The sequence below is a fragment of the Peromyscus maniculatus genome, chromosome 4 (genome assembly GCF_049852395.1).
Source record: "Peromyscus maniculatus bairdii isolate BWxNUB_F1_BW_parent chromosome 4, HU_Pman_BW_mat_3.1, whole genome shotgun sequence".
Classification (NCBI taxonomy): domain Eukaryota; kingdom Metazoa; phylum Chordata; class Mammalia; order Rodentia; family Cricetidae; genus Peromyscus; species Peromyscus maniculatus.
Genome location: NC_134855.1, coordinates 13,670,073 through 13,680,926, shown reverse-complemented (window position 1 = coordinate 13,680,926; position 10,854 = coordinate 13,670,073).

Here is a 10,854-nt window from a genome sequence, read left to right as displayed (position 1 = left end):
GTTAAGTTTAAAGACATACTAGAATTAACACAGGTATGAAGAATACAGCATTCACAAGTGATGCTGTAATCATCATTAGGGTATCATTGTATAGGCCCCTTTAGTAGCAAGTAAGGTAATGGTACACATGTCATAAAGGGATGGCTTTGATTTTGTTTAAATGACAAAGTATACTTATCATCCTTAACATTTAGCTTTCCTTTCCATGCTTTAAGTGGATGGAAAGCACTTGCCAATTTCCACAAGTTAGTCTGAATTTAATTGCCAAAATGCAGGAGAGGAATTGACATTCCAACTCCATGCTATTGAATAGGTTCATTGAAGCACTGATTTCTATAGTTCCATTCAAAATATACTGCTTCCTTCTTAACTATGAGTGAGAATATTTTCCTCAAGAAAAGCCATAAAGACTCCAATCTATGATGTCTCCTTGAGAGATATTCAATAGTACTCAAGATTTCTCACTTTTATATTGTTGCCAATGCATCCAGCCAGATTCCTTGTTGGTAATCTTCATCTCACAAAATGGTAGATTTATGGAACTAGCAGGATTAATCTCCCATCCTTTGAAACCAGATACATGAAACATATAAAACTTATTGTGGTAATCTTTGGTAGTATTGACTATGAATAGCCATACTTGAGAGGTTATATTTAAGCATCAAATTTCATTTCCCATACAAATAGGAATTCCTTGTACTCCTGCAGTGTAATTGTTTATCACTCTACCCTCTTCCATTGGCTGAACAGGACGTCGGTTGTCATAAGGATAAGGTAGCCAAAAAAAATAATAATCCTTAACTGGAACCTCCACAGATCACTGCCTCAGATAGCAGATAGCAGGGAAGACTCCTGTGGGCAGGCTCGCCCACCAAAACCCTCATTTGAACCATGCAATCTACAAGACTAACACCCTACCCCAAACCTACAAATCCCCCTGTGACTCCAGTGGCTTCCTGAGACACAGAATCTACCAGCTCTCATTGGACCAAGAGCAGCTCCCTGAGACACAGAATCCTCCAACTCCAATTAGACCAAGAGCTAAGACTGGACACAGAGTGGCCCCAGAGACACAGACATAGAAAGCACACATTGGACCAAGATCAGCTCGATCACATAGGCACCTCTTGCACGTACTGGAGGAAGAGATGGATGGGTAGGTGCCAGTGCAAAAATACATACAACAGCATAAAGAGCTGTATGGCATCTTCAGAACCTAGTGGTGCTACAACAAGAAGGCCTGAACATCACAACATAGAAGAAAACGACTTTAAAAATAACTGTATGAAGATGATAGAAGCCTTTAAAGAGGAAATGAAAACTTCCCTTAAAGAAACTGAGGAAAATACAAACAAAAAAAATTGGAAGAAATCAATAAACCCCTTAAAGAAAGCCAAGAAAACCATGAAAAGGCAATTAAATTGGTGAAGGAAACAGTTCAAGACCAGAAAATTGAAATAGAAATAATGAAGAAGACACAAACTGAGGGAATGCTGGAAATAGAAAACCTGAGTAAATGAACAGGAACTATTAGATGCAAGCATAACCAACAGAATACAAGAGATGGAAGAGAGGATCTCTGGTATAGAGGATATAACCGAGGAAATAGATTCATCAATCCTAGGAAACACCAAAGCCAAAAAAGTCATAACACAAAATTTCCAGGAAGTCTGGGACACTATGAAAAGGCCAAACCTAAGAATAATATGGACAGAAAAAGAATAATACCAACTTAAAGGCACAGAAAATGTATTGAACAAAATCATGGGAGAAAATTTTCCCAACTTAAAAAAGGAAATACCTATGAAGATACAAGAAGCTTATAGAATACCAAATAAGACTAGACTCCCCAAAAAAGTTCCCTTGCCACATAATAATTAAACCACTAAACATATAGAAGAAAAAAAGAATATTAGGAAAAGCAAAGGAAAAATGCCAAGTGACTTGTAAAGGCAGACCCAGCAATATAATACTTGACTTCTCAATGGAAACTTCGAAAGCCAGAAGGTCCTGGATAGATGTAACGAAGACACTCAGAGGCTAAGAGATGCCAGCCCAGAATACTATACCCAGCAAAACTTTCAATCATCATAGACGGAGTGAACAAGACATTCCAAGACAAAGTGATTTAAACAATACCTATCCACAAATCCAGCCCTACAGAAAGCACTAGATGGAAAATTCCAACCTAAAGAAGTCAGATGCACCCATGAAAATACAGGCGATAGATAATCACATAGCAGCAAATCCCAAAGAAAGGAAATACACACACACACACACACACACACACACACACACACACACACTACCACCAAAAAATAGCAGGAATTCAAAATTACTGATCATTAATATCCCTTAATATCAGTGGACTTAATCCACCTATAAAAAGACACAGGCTAATAGAATGGATACAAAAACAGGATCCATCCTCCTGCTGCATACAAGAAACACACCTCAACTTCAAATACAGACACTACCTCAGAGCAAAAGGCTGGGAAAGACTTTCCAATCAAATAGACTTAAGAAGGAAGCTAATGTAGCTATCCTAATATCTAACAAAACAGACTTCAAACTAAAATCAGTCAAAAGAGATCAGGAAGGACATTACATGTGCATCACAGGAAAGAGCCACAAAGATGAAATCTCAATTTTGAACATTAATTCCCCAAATGCCAGGATACCCACATATGTAAAAGAAAGATTACTAAAGCTTAAATCACACATCAAACCCCACGCATTAATAGTGAGAGACTTCCACGCCCCACTCTCACCAATGGACAGATCTGCAAGACATAAACTCAACAGACAAATAAGGATCTAACAGAAGTTATGAGTCAAATGGACTTAATAGATATCCACAGAACACCCTAACAGAAATGAATATAACTCTTCTCAGCACCCCATGGAACCTTTTCTAAAATCGACCACATATCTGGTCACACAGCAAATCTCAAAAGATACAAAAAAAGTTGAAATAGCCTCCTGTATTTTATTGAAAAACCATTGCTTAAAATTGGATTTCAACAACAACAAAAATTACAGAAAGCCCACAACCACGTGAAAAATAAATAATGATCAACTAAATCACCAATAAGTCAAGGAAGAAATAAAAAATGAAATTAAAGATTTCCTAGAATTCAATGAAAATGAATGTACTACATACCTAAACTTTTGGGACACTATGACATCAGTGCTGAGAGGATAATTCATATCACTAAATGCCCACATAAAGAAGCTGGAAAAATCTGACACTGGTGACTTAACAGTACACCTAAAAGCTCTAGAACAAAAAGAAGCAAACTCAACCAAGAGGAAGAGAACTTAAATCAATAAAATAGAAACAAAGAGAATAATACAAAGAATCAATGAAACAAAGAGTTCGTTCTTTGAGAAAATCAACAAGATAGCCAAGCCCTTACCAAAACTAACCAAAAGGCAGAGAGAGAACATCCAAATTAACAAAATCAGAAATGAAAAGGAAGTCATAATAACAGAAAATGAGGAAAACAGAAAATCATCAGATTACACTTCAAAAACCTGTACTCCACAAAATTGGAAAATCTAAAAGAAATGGACAATTTTCAAGATAGGTACCACATAAAAACATTAAATCAAACCAGACTAAAATTTTTCAAAAGACCTATAGCCCCTAAGGAAATAGAAATAGTCAATAAAAGTCTCCCAACCAAAAAAAATCCAGGATAAGATGGTTTCAGCCCAGAATTCTGCCAGATTTTCAAAGGAGAGCTAATTCCAATACTCTTCAAATTGATCCACACAACAGAAACAGAAGGAACATTACCAAACTCTTTTCATGAGGCTACAGGTATCCTGATAACCAAACCATGCAGAGGTGGAATAAAGAAAGAGAATTACAGACCAATCTCTCTCATGAACAATGATGCAAAAATACTCAATAAAATATTAGCAAACCGAATCCAAAAACACATCAAAAAATATTATCCACCATGACCAAAAGCTTCATCCCATGAATCCAAGGATGGTTCAACATAAGAAAATCTGTCAAATACACCATAAAAACAAACTGAAAGAAAAAAAACACATGATCATCTCATTAGATGCTGAAAAAGCCTTTGACAAAAACTAACACCCCTTCATGACAAAGTTCCTAGAGAGATCAGAAGTACAAGGAACATTCTTAAACATAATAAAGGCAATTAACAGCAAGCCAACAGCCAACATCAAATTAAATGGAGAGAAACTCAAAGCGATTCCACTAAAATCAGGAAGAACACAAGGCTGTCCACTCTCCCCATATTTATTCAATATAAAACTTGAAGTTCTAGCTAGAGCAATAAGACAATAAAAGGAGATCAAGTGGATAGAAATTGGAAAGGAAGAATTCAAACTTTGATTATTTGCAGATGATATGATAGTATACATAAATGACCCCAAAAATTCTACCAGGGAACTCCTACAGCTGATAAACTCCTTCAGTAACGTGGCAGGATACAAGATTAACTCAAAAAAATCAATAGCCCTCCTATATATAAATGATAAATAGACTGAGAAAGAAATCAGAGAAACATTACTCTTTACAATAGCCACAAAAAATATAAAATATCTTGGGGTAACTCTAAGTAAGGGAAGGGCCTGTATGATAAGAACTTTAAGTCTCTGAAGAAAGAAATCAAAGAAGATATCAGATAATGGAAAGATCTCTCATACTCATGGATAGGAAAGATTAAGATAGTAAGAATGGCAATCGTACCAAAAGCAATCTACAGATTTAATGCAATTCCCATCAAAACCCCAACACAATTCTTCATAGACCTGGAAAGAGCAATACTCAACTTCACATGGAAAAACAAAAAACTCAGGATAGCCAAAACAATCTTGTACAATAAAGCAACCTCTAAAGGCATCACGATCCCTGACCTCAAACTCTACTATAGAGCTACAGTAATTATAACAGCTTGGTACTGGTATAAAAACCGATATACGGACCAATGGAATCAAATTGAAGACTCTGACATTAATTTGCACACTTATAAATATCTGATTTTTGACAAAGAATCCAAAACTGTACAATAGAAAAAGAAAAGCATCTTCAACAAATGGTGTTGGCATAACTGGATGTCAACATGTAGAAGATTGCAAATAGATCCATATCCGTTGTCATGCACAAAACTCAAGTCCAAGTGAATCAATGACTGCAACATAAATCTAGTTATACTGCAATAGATATAAGAGAAAGTAGAAAGTAGTCTTGAACACATTGGCACAGGAGAACACTTCCTAAATATAACACCAGTAGCACAAACACTGAGAGCAACAATTAATAAATGGGACCTCTTGAAATTGAGAAGCTTTTATAGGACAAAAGACATGGGCAATAAGACAAAACGACAGCCTAAAGAATGGGAACAGATTTTCACCAACCCCACATCTGACAGAGGACTAATCTCTAAAATATATAAAGAATTCAAGAAACTAGGCATCAAAATACTGAACAATCCAATTAAAAAATGGGCTACAGAGCTAAACAGAATTCTCAACAGAAAAATCTCAAATGGCTGAAAGACATCTAAGCAATTGCTCAACATCCTTAGCCATCACAGAAATGCAAATCAAAATTACTCTAAGATACCATCTTACACCTGTCACAATGGCTAAGATCAAAAACATTGATGACAGCTTTGTTGTTGGAGAGGATGTGGAGCAAGGGGAACACTCCTCCACTGTTGGTGGGAGTGCACACTTGTACAGCCACTTTGGAAATCAGTATGGTGGTTCCTAAGAAAATTGGGAATTAATCTTCCTCAAGACCCAGATACATCACTCTTGGACATACACCCAAGTAATGCTCAATCAGACCATAAGGACACATGCTCAACTATATTCATAGCAACATTATTTGTAATAGCCAGAACCTGGAAACAACCTAGAAGCTCTTCAACTGAAGAATGGATAATGAAAATGTGGCACATAGACACAACAGAATACTACTCAGCAGTAAAAAACAATGATATCATGAAATTTGCAGGTAAATAGATGGAATTAGAAAATATTATCCTGAGTGAGGTAACCCAGACTCAGAAAGACAAACATGGTATGTACTCACTCGTAAGTGGATACTAAATGTAAAGCAAATGACAACCAGACTGCAACCCACAGAACCAGGGAGACTAGCTAGCAGGGAGGACCCTAGGAGGGATGCATGGATTGCCCAGTGAAGGAGAAATAGATGAGATCTACATGAGCAAACTGGGGGTGAGGGGGGTAATGAATGGCAATGGATGGGGGATAAGAAGATAGGGGAACAGGAGGTTTGAGCTGGAACAGGGACAGAGTAGGATAGCAATGAAAGAGATACCATGATAGAGGGAGACATCATGGGGACAGGGAGAAACTGAGTGCTAGGGAAGTTCCCAGGAATCCACAAGGATGACCCCAGCTTAGACTACTAGCAATAGTGGGGAGAGTGCCTGAATTAGCTTACCCCAGTAATCAGATTGGTGAATGCCCTAATTGTCATCATCATCAAGCCTTCATCCAGTGACTGATGGAAGCAGATGCAGAGAACCACAGCCAAGCACCAGGCGGAGCTCCAGGATTCAAGTCAAAAAGGGGTTCTATGAGCAAGAGCATCAAGATCATGATGGGGAAACCTATAGTGACAATCAAACCAAACTAGTGGGTACTCATGTACTTTAGACTAACAGCTGTGAAGCCTGCATGGGACGGGACTGGGCCCTCTACATAAGTGAGACAGTTGTGTGGCTTGATCTGCTCAAGGGTCCCCCTGGCAGTAGGATCAGGATCCATCCCTAGTGCATGAGCTGGATTTTTGGAGCCCATTACCGATGGTGGGACATCTTGCACAGCTTTGAGGCAAATGAAGGGACTTGGATCTGCCTCTACTGAATGGACCAGGCTCTGCTGACTACCCATGGGAGGCCTTACCTTCTTGTAGGAGGGGATGGGGGTGGGTACGTGGGAGAAGGCTGGAGGGGTGGGAGGAAGGAAGAGGGGGATCTGTGATTCGTATGTAAAATGCATAAAAATTTTCTTGATCCAATAAAAAAGAAAAAAATATTAAAAATTGTAGATGAATTTCTAAAATGGTCTTATTAAATAAAAAACACTTAGCCAAATACAAGGGTGAAAGCCTTAGATCGGGAAACAGGGAAAGCCACCAGCCAATTTTTTTACACCAACTCTGCAGCTTCCAAATGTGTGATACTTCCTGTCTACCCACATCTTTATTGCCTTGCTGTTCTGCCCTCTCATTTGCTATCTTAGCCCAGCTACCTCACTTCCTCTTCCTACACAGCTCTGTCACTTTCTGTCTATCTGTACAGACCTCCAGGCCTCTATGATTGGTCCTGGGATTAAAGGCATGTGTCACCATGCTTGGCTCTGTTCCCTGGTGTGGCCTTGAACACACCGAGATCCTACCTGCTAAGGGATAGGATTAAAGACGTGTGCTACCACTCCCTGACTTCTTTGTTTACTTAATTACTTTGTATACTATTTCCTCTGATCTCCAGGCAAACTTTATTAAAGCACAAATAAAATATTACCACCCTTCAACACAAAATATTACCACAATAAACAATATTAATGAGCACTCTATGACAAGCCCTGGGCTGTACCTAGGAGCTGCCATAATCCAGTCTTGTACCCTGCTGCTGAGCAGGAAGCCTGACATTTTGTCCTGAGAGGTTGGGGCCAGAGCTCTTTAGGAACAGAGACTAATGAGCAGCCTGGAGTCTCCTCACTCAGAGTGCCAAGGACTTTGTGTACTTTGTCCTGCTGGATACACCACTGTGTGGATCACTGATGTCAGTACTTATGGCAGTGGTGTGTGTAATTCTTCCCTCAGCAAAACCATGTGAGCCACAAATCAATGACTGACAGATGAGGTCTGCCATAAGAGTCTTGTGTACAATATGAAGGGCAGATCTGTACTACACAGCTGCTTCCCATTATTTACCCTACTTTCCCCGTGTCCTAATGGACTGAATTCTACAAAGTTCTCTAGCTATGCTCATAGACATCTGTTAAGTTAAGCGATAAAAGACACCTTCAGGAGGTGGAAGGGCAGGGGTTGTTGGCAATCCTGGGAGGACAAGAGGCAGGACAGGAAGTTGAGGTCTACTCATGGTAGATGCTCTCAGGAGTCAACGGGTGTTTGTGATCAGTCCTGGGTAGACCCTAGGGAAATGGTAAAACAGAGGGCCTGTGTTGTTCCCATGGCCTAAAGCATCTCTCTTCATGCCTCCCCTTTCTTTCTGGAAGCAATTCCTGCTGGGATCCACAGCTCCACAGCTCTAGCCTTCATTAATTCTGCTCTTGTCCCTCACTACCTCAAATTTTAACCTCACCTAGCCATCCCTTCTCTGTACTGTTAATTCCTAGGTACCTCACTGCAAAAGACAGAGTCTGGGCTTTACTCAGCATTAGCATAGAATTTTTGATAGCACCATGCCAAAAATGAACTGGCTGGGACTAAGGTGTGTCTTAGGTTTTATTGTTGTGGTAAAAATACCATGCACAAAAGGAACTTGGTGAGGAAATGGTTTGTTTCAGTTCATAATCCATCATCCAGAGGAGTCAGGACAGGAACTCAAGGCAGCAGCCTGGAAGTAGAAACTGATGCTGAGGCCACGTAGGAGTACTGATTACTAATTTGGTTCTTATGGTTTGCTCAGTCTACTTTCTTATAGCAGCAAGGAACACTGGTCCAGGGGTGGCACTGGTCACAGTGAGCCCATATAAACTGCCAATTAAGAAAATACACCACAGGCTTGTCCACAGGCCAGTTTTGTGGAGGCATTTTCTCAGTGGAGGTTCCCGCTTTCCAAATGACTCCAGCTTGTGTCAAGTTGACATCAAATTAGCTAGAACAAGATGTTTCTGAAACTCCTGGGGGGATAGTCTGATATGAATATCAATAACACCTGGAAGATCATCAGCATTGTGTGTACTAGAGATTGTTTCCCTAAACACGAGTATTTTAGTCTTTTTAGATTAATTTACTTTATGCATATAAGCCTTTTCCCTAGAAGTATGTATGTGCCCTACATGATTGTAGGGTAGAGGAGGAAGTCAGAAAAAAGGCATCAGATCCCCATGGAACTGGAGTTACAGTTATGAACTGCCCTATATGTACTGAGAATGGAGCCCAGGCCCTCTCCAAGAGTTATATGTGCTTTTAACCAATGAGCTATCTCTCCAGTTCCTCAGTTATTATTTGAGAAGCTGTGTTTCCATAACTCTGAATGTTCAGCTATAGAATAAATTCAGTTTGAAGCATAAGTGGCTCAGTACAAGAGACAGACTGTTGTTGACGTGGAAGATGACTGACCCTCTTGGTCCTCCTGCAGCTGTTGAAGACAGTGCCTGTCACAGTGATCATAGATTCCACTTCTGATGCCTGCATCCCTCTTTTCTGTTTCCAGCAACAATCTGGTGAAGCCTAGATTTGCTGTGAATTACTACAGCTAATCAAGGCAGTTTATAAATAAAAGCAGCATAGTGCGCTAGTGCACAATCCCAACACTTGAAAGGCAGAAACAGGAGGATCAGGAGTTCAATGCCAGCCTCAATTTCTTTTTTTTAATATATATTTTTATTTTGTAATTAACTTAATTTCACATATCAGCCATGGATTCCCCCGTCCTCCCTCCTCCCACCCTCCAGTCCTCCCCCCCAGTCCACCCCCCATTCCCACCTCCTCCAAGGCAAGGTCTCCCCTGGGAAGTCAGCCCAACCTGGTAGACTCAGCCAAGACTCAGGTCCAGTCCCCTCCTCCCTATACCAAGGCTGAGCAAAGTGTCCCAGTATAGGCCCTAGGCTCCAAAAAACCAGCCCATGCACCAAGGACAGGTCCTGGCTCCACTGCCTGGGGGCCCCCCAAACAGTTCAAGCTAATCAACTGTCCCACTTATTCAGAGGACCTGGTCCAGTTCCATGGGGGCTCCTCAGCCATTGATTCACAGTTCATGCATTTCTACTAGTTTGGGTATTTGTCCCTGTGCTTTTTACAATCATGGTCTCAATATCTCTCGCTCATACAATTCCTCCTCTCTCTCACTGATTGGACTCCTGAAGCTCCACCTGAGGCTTGGCCGTGGATCCCTGCATTAACTTTCATCAGACACTAGATGAGAGTTCTATCATGACAGCCAGGGTGTTTGGCCATTCGATTACCAGAGCAGGTCAGCTCAGGCACTCTCTCGACCATTGCCAGTAGTCTACAGTGAAGGTATTGACCATTGCCAGTAGTCTACAGTGGAGGTATTTTTGTGGATTTCTGGGGACCTCTCTAGCACTCTGCTTCTTCCTATTTTCCTGGGGTCTTCATTCATCAGGGTATCTCCCTCCCTGTTCTCCCACTCTGCTCCTGATCCAGCTAGGACCTCCCGCTCTCTTTCCCTTGACCCTTGCCCACCATTACCCCCCACCCACAGTTTGCCCATGTAGATCTCATCCATTTCTCTGTCATTGGGCCATCCCTGTGTCTTTGTCAGGGTCCTCTTTACTAGGTAGCCTCCCTGGAGTCGTGAGTTGCAGTCTGGTTATCCTTTGCTTTACATCTAAAAACATTGAAGACAGCTTATGTTGGAGAGGATGTGGAGCAAGGGGAACACTCCTCCACTGTTGGTGGGAATGCAAACTTGTACAGCCACTTTGGAAATCAATATGGTGTTTTCTTAGAAAATTGGGATCAACCTCCCTCAAGACCCAGCTATACCACTCTTAGGCATATACCCAAGGAATGCTTAATCATACCAAAAGGACACATGCTCAACTATGTTCATAGCAGCATTATTTGTAATAGCCAGAACCTGGAAACAACCCAGATGCCCTTCAACTGAATAATGG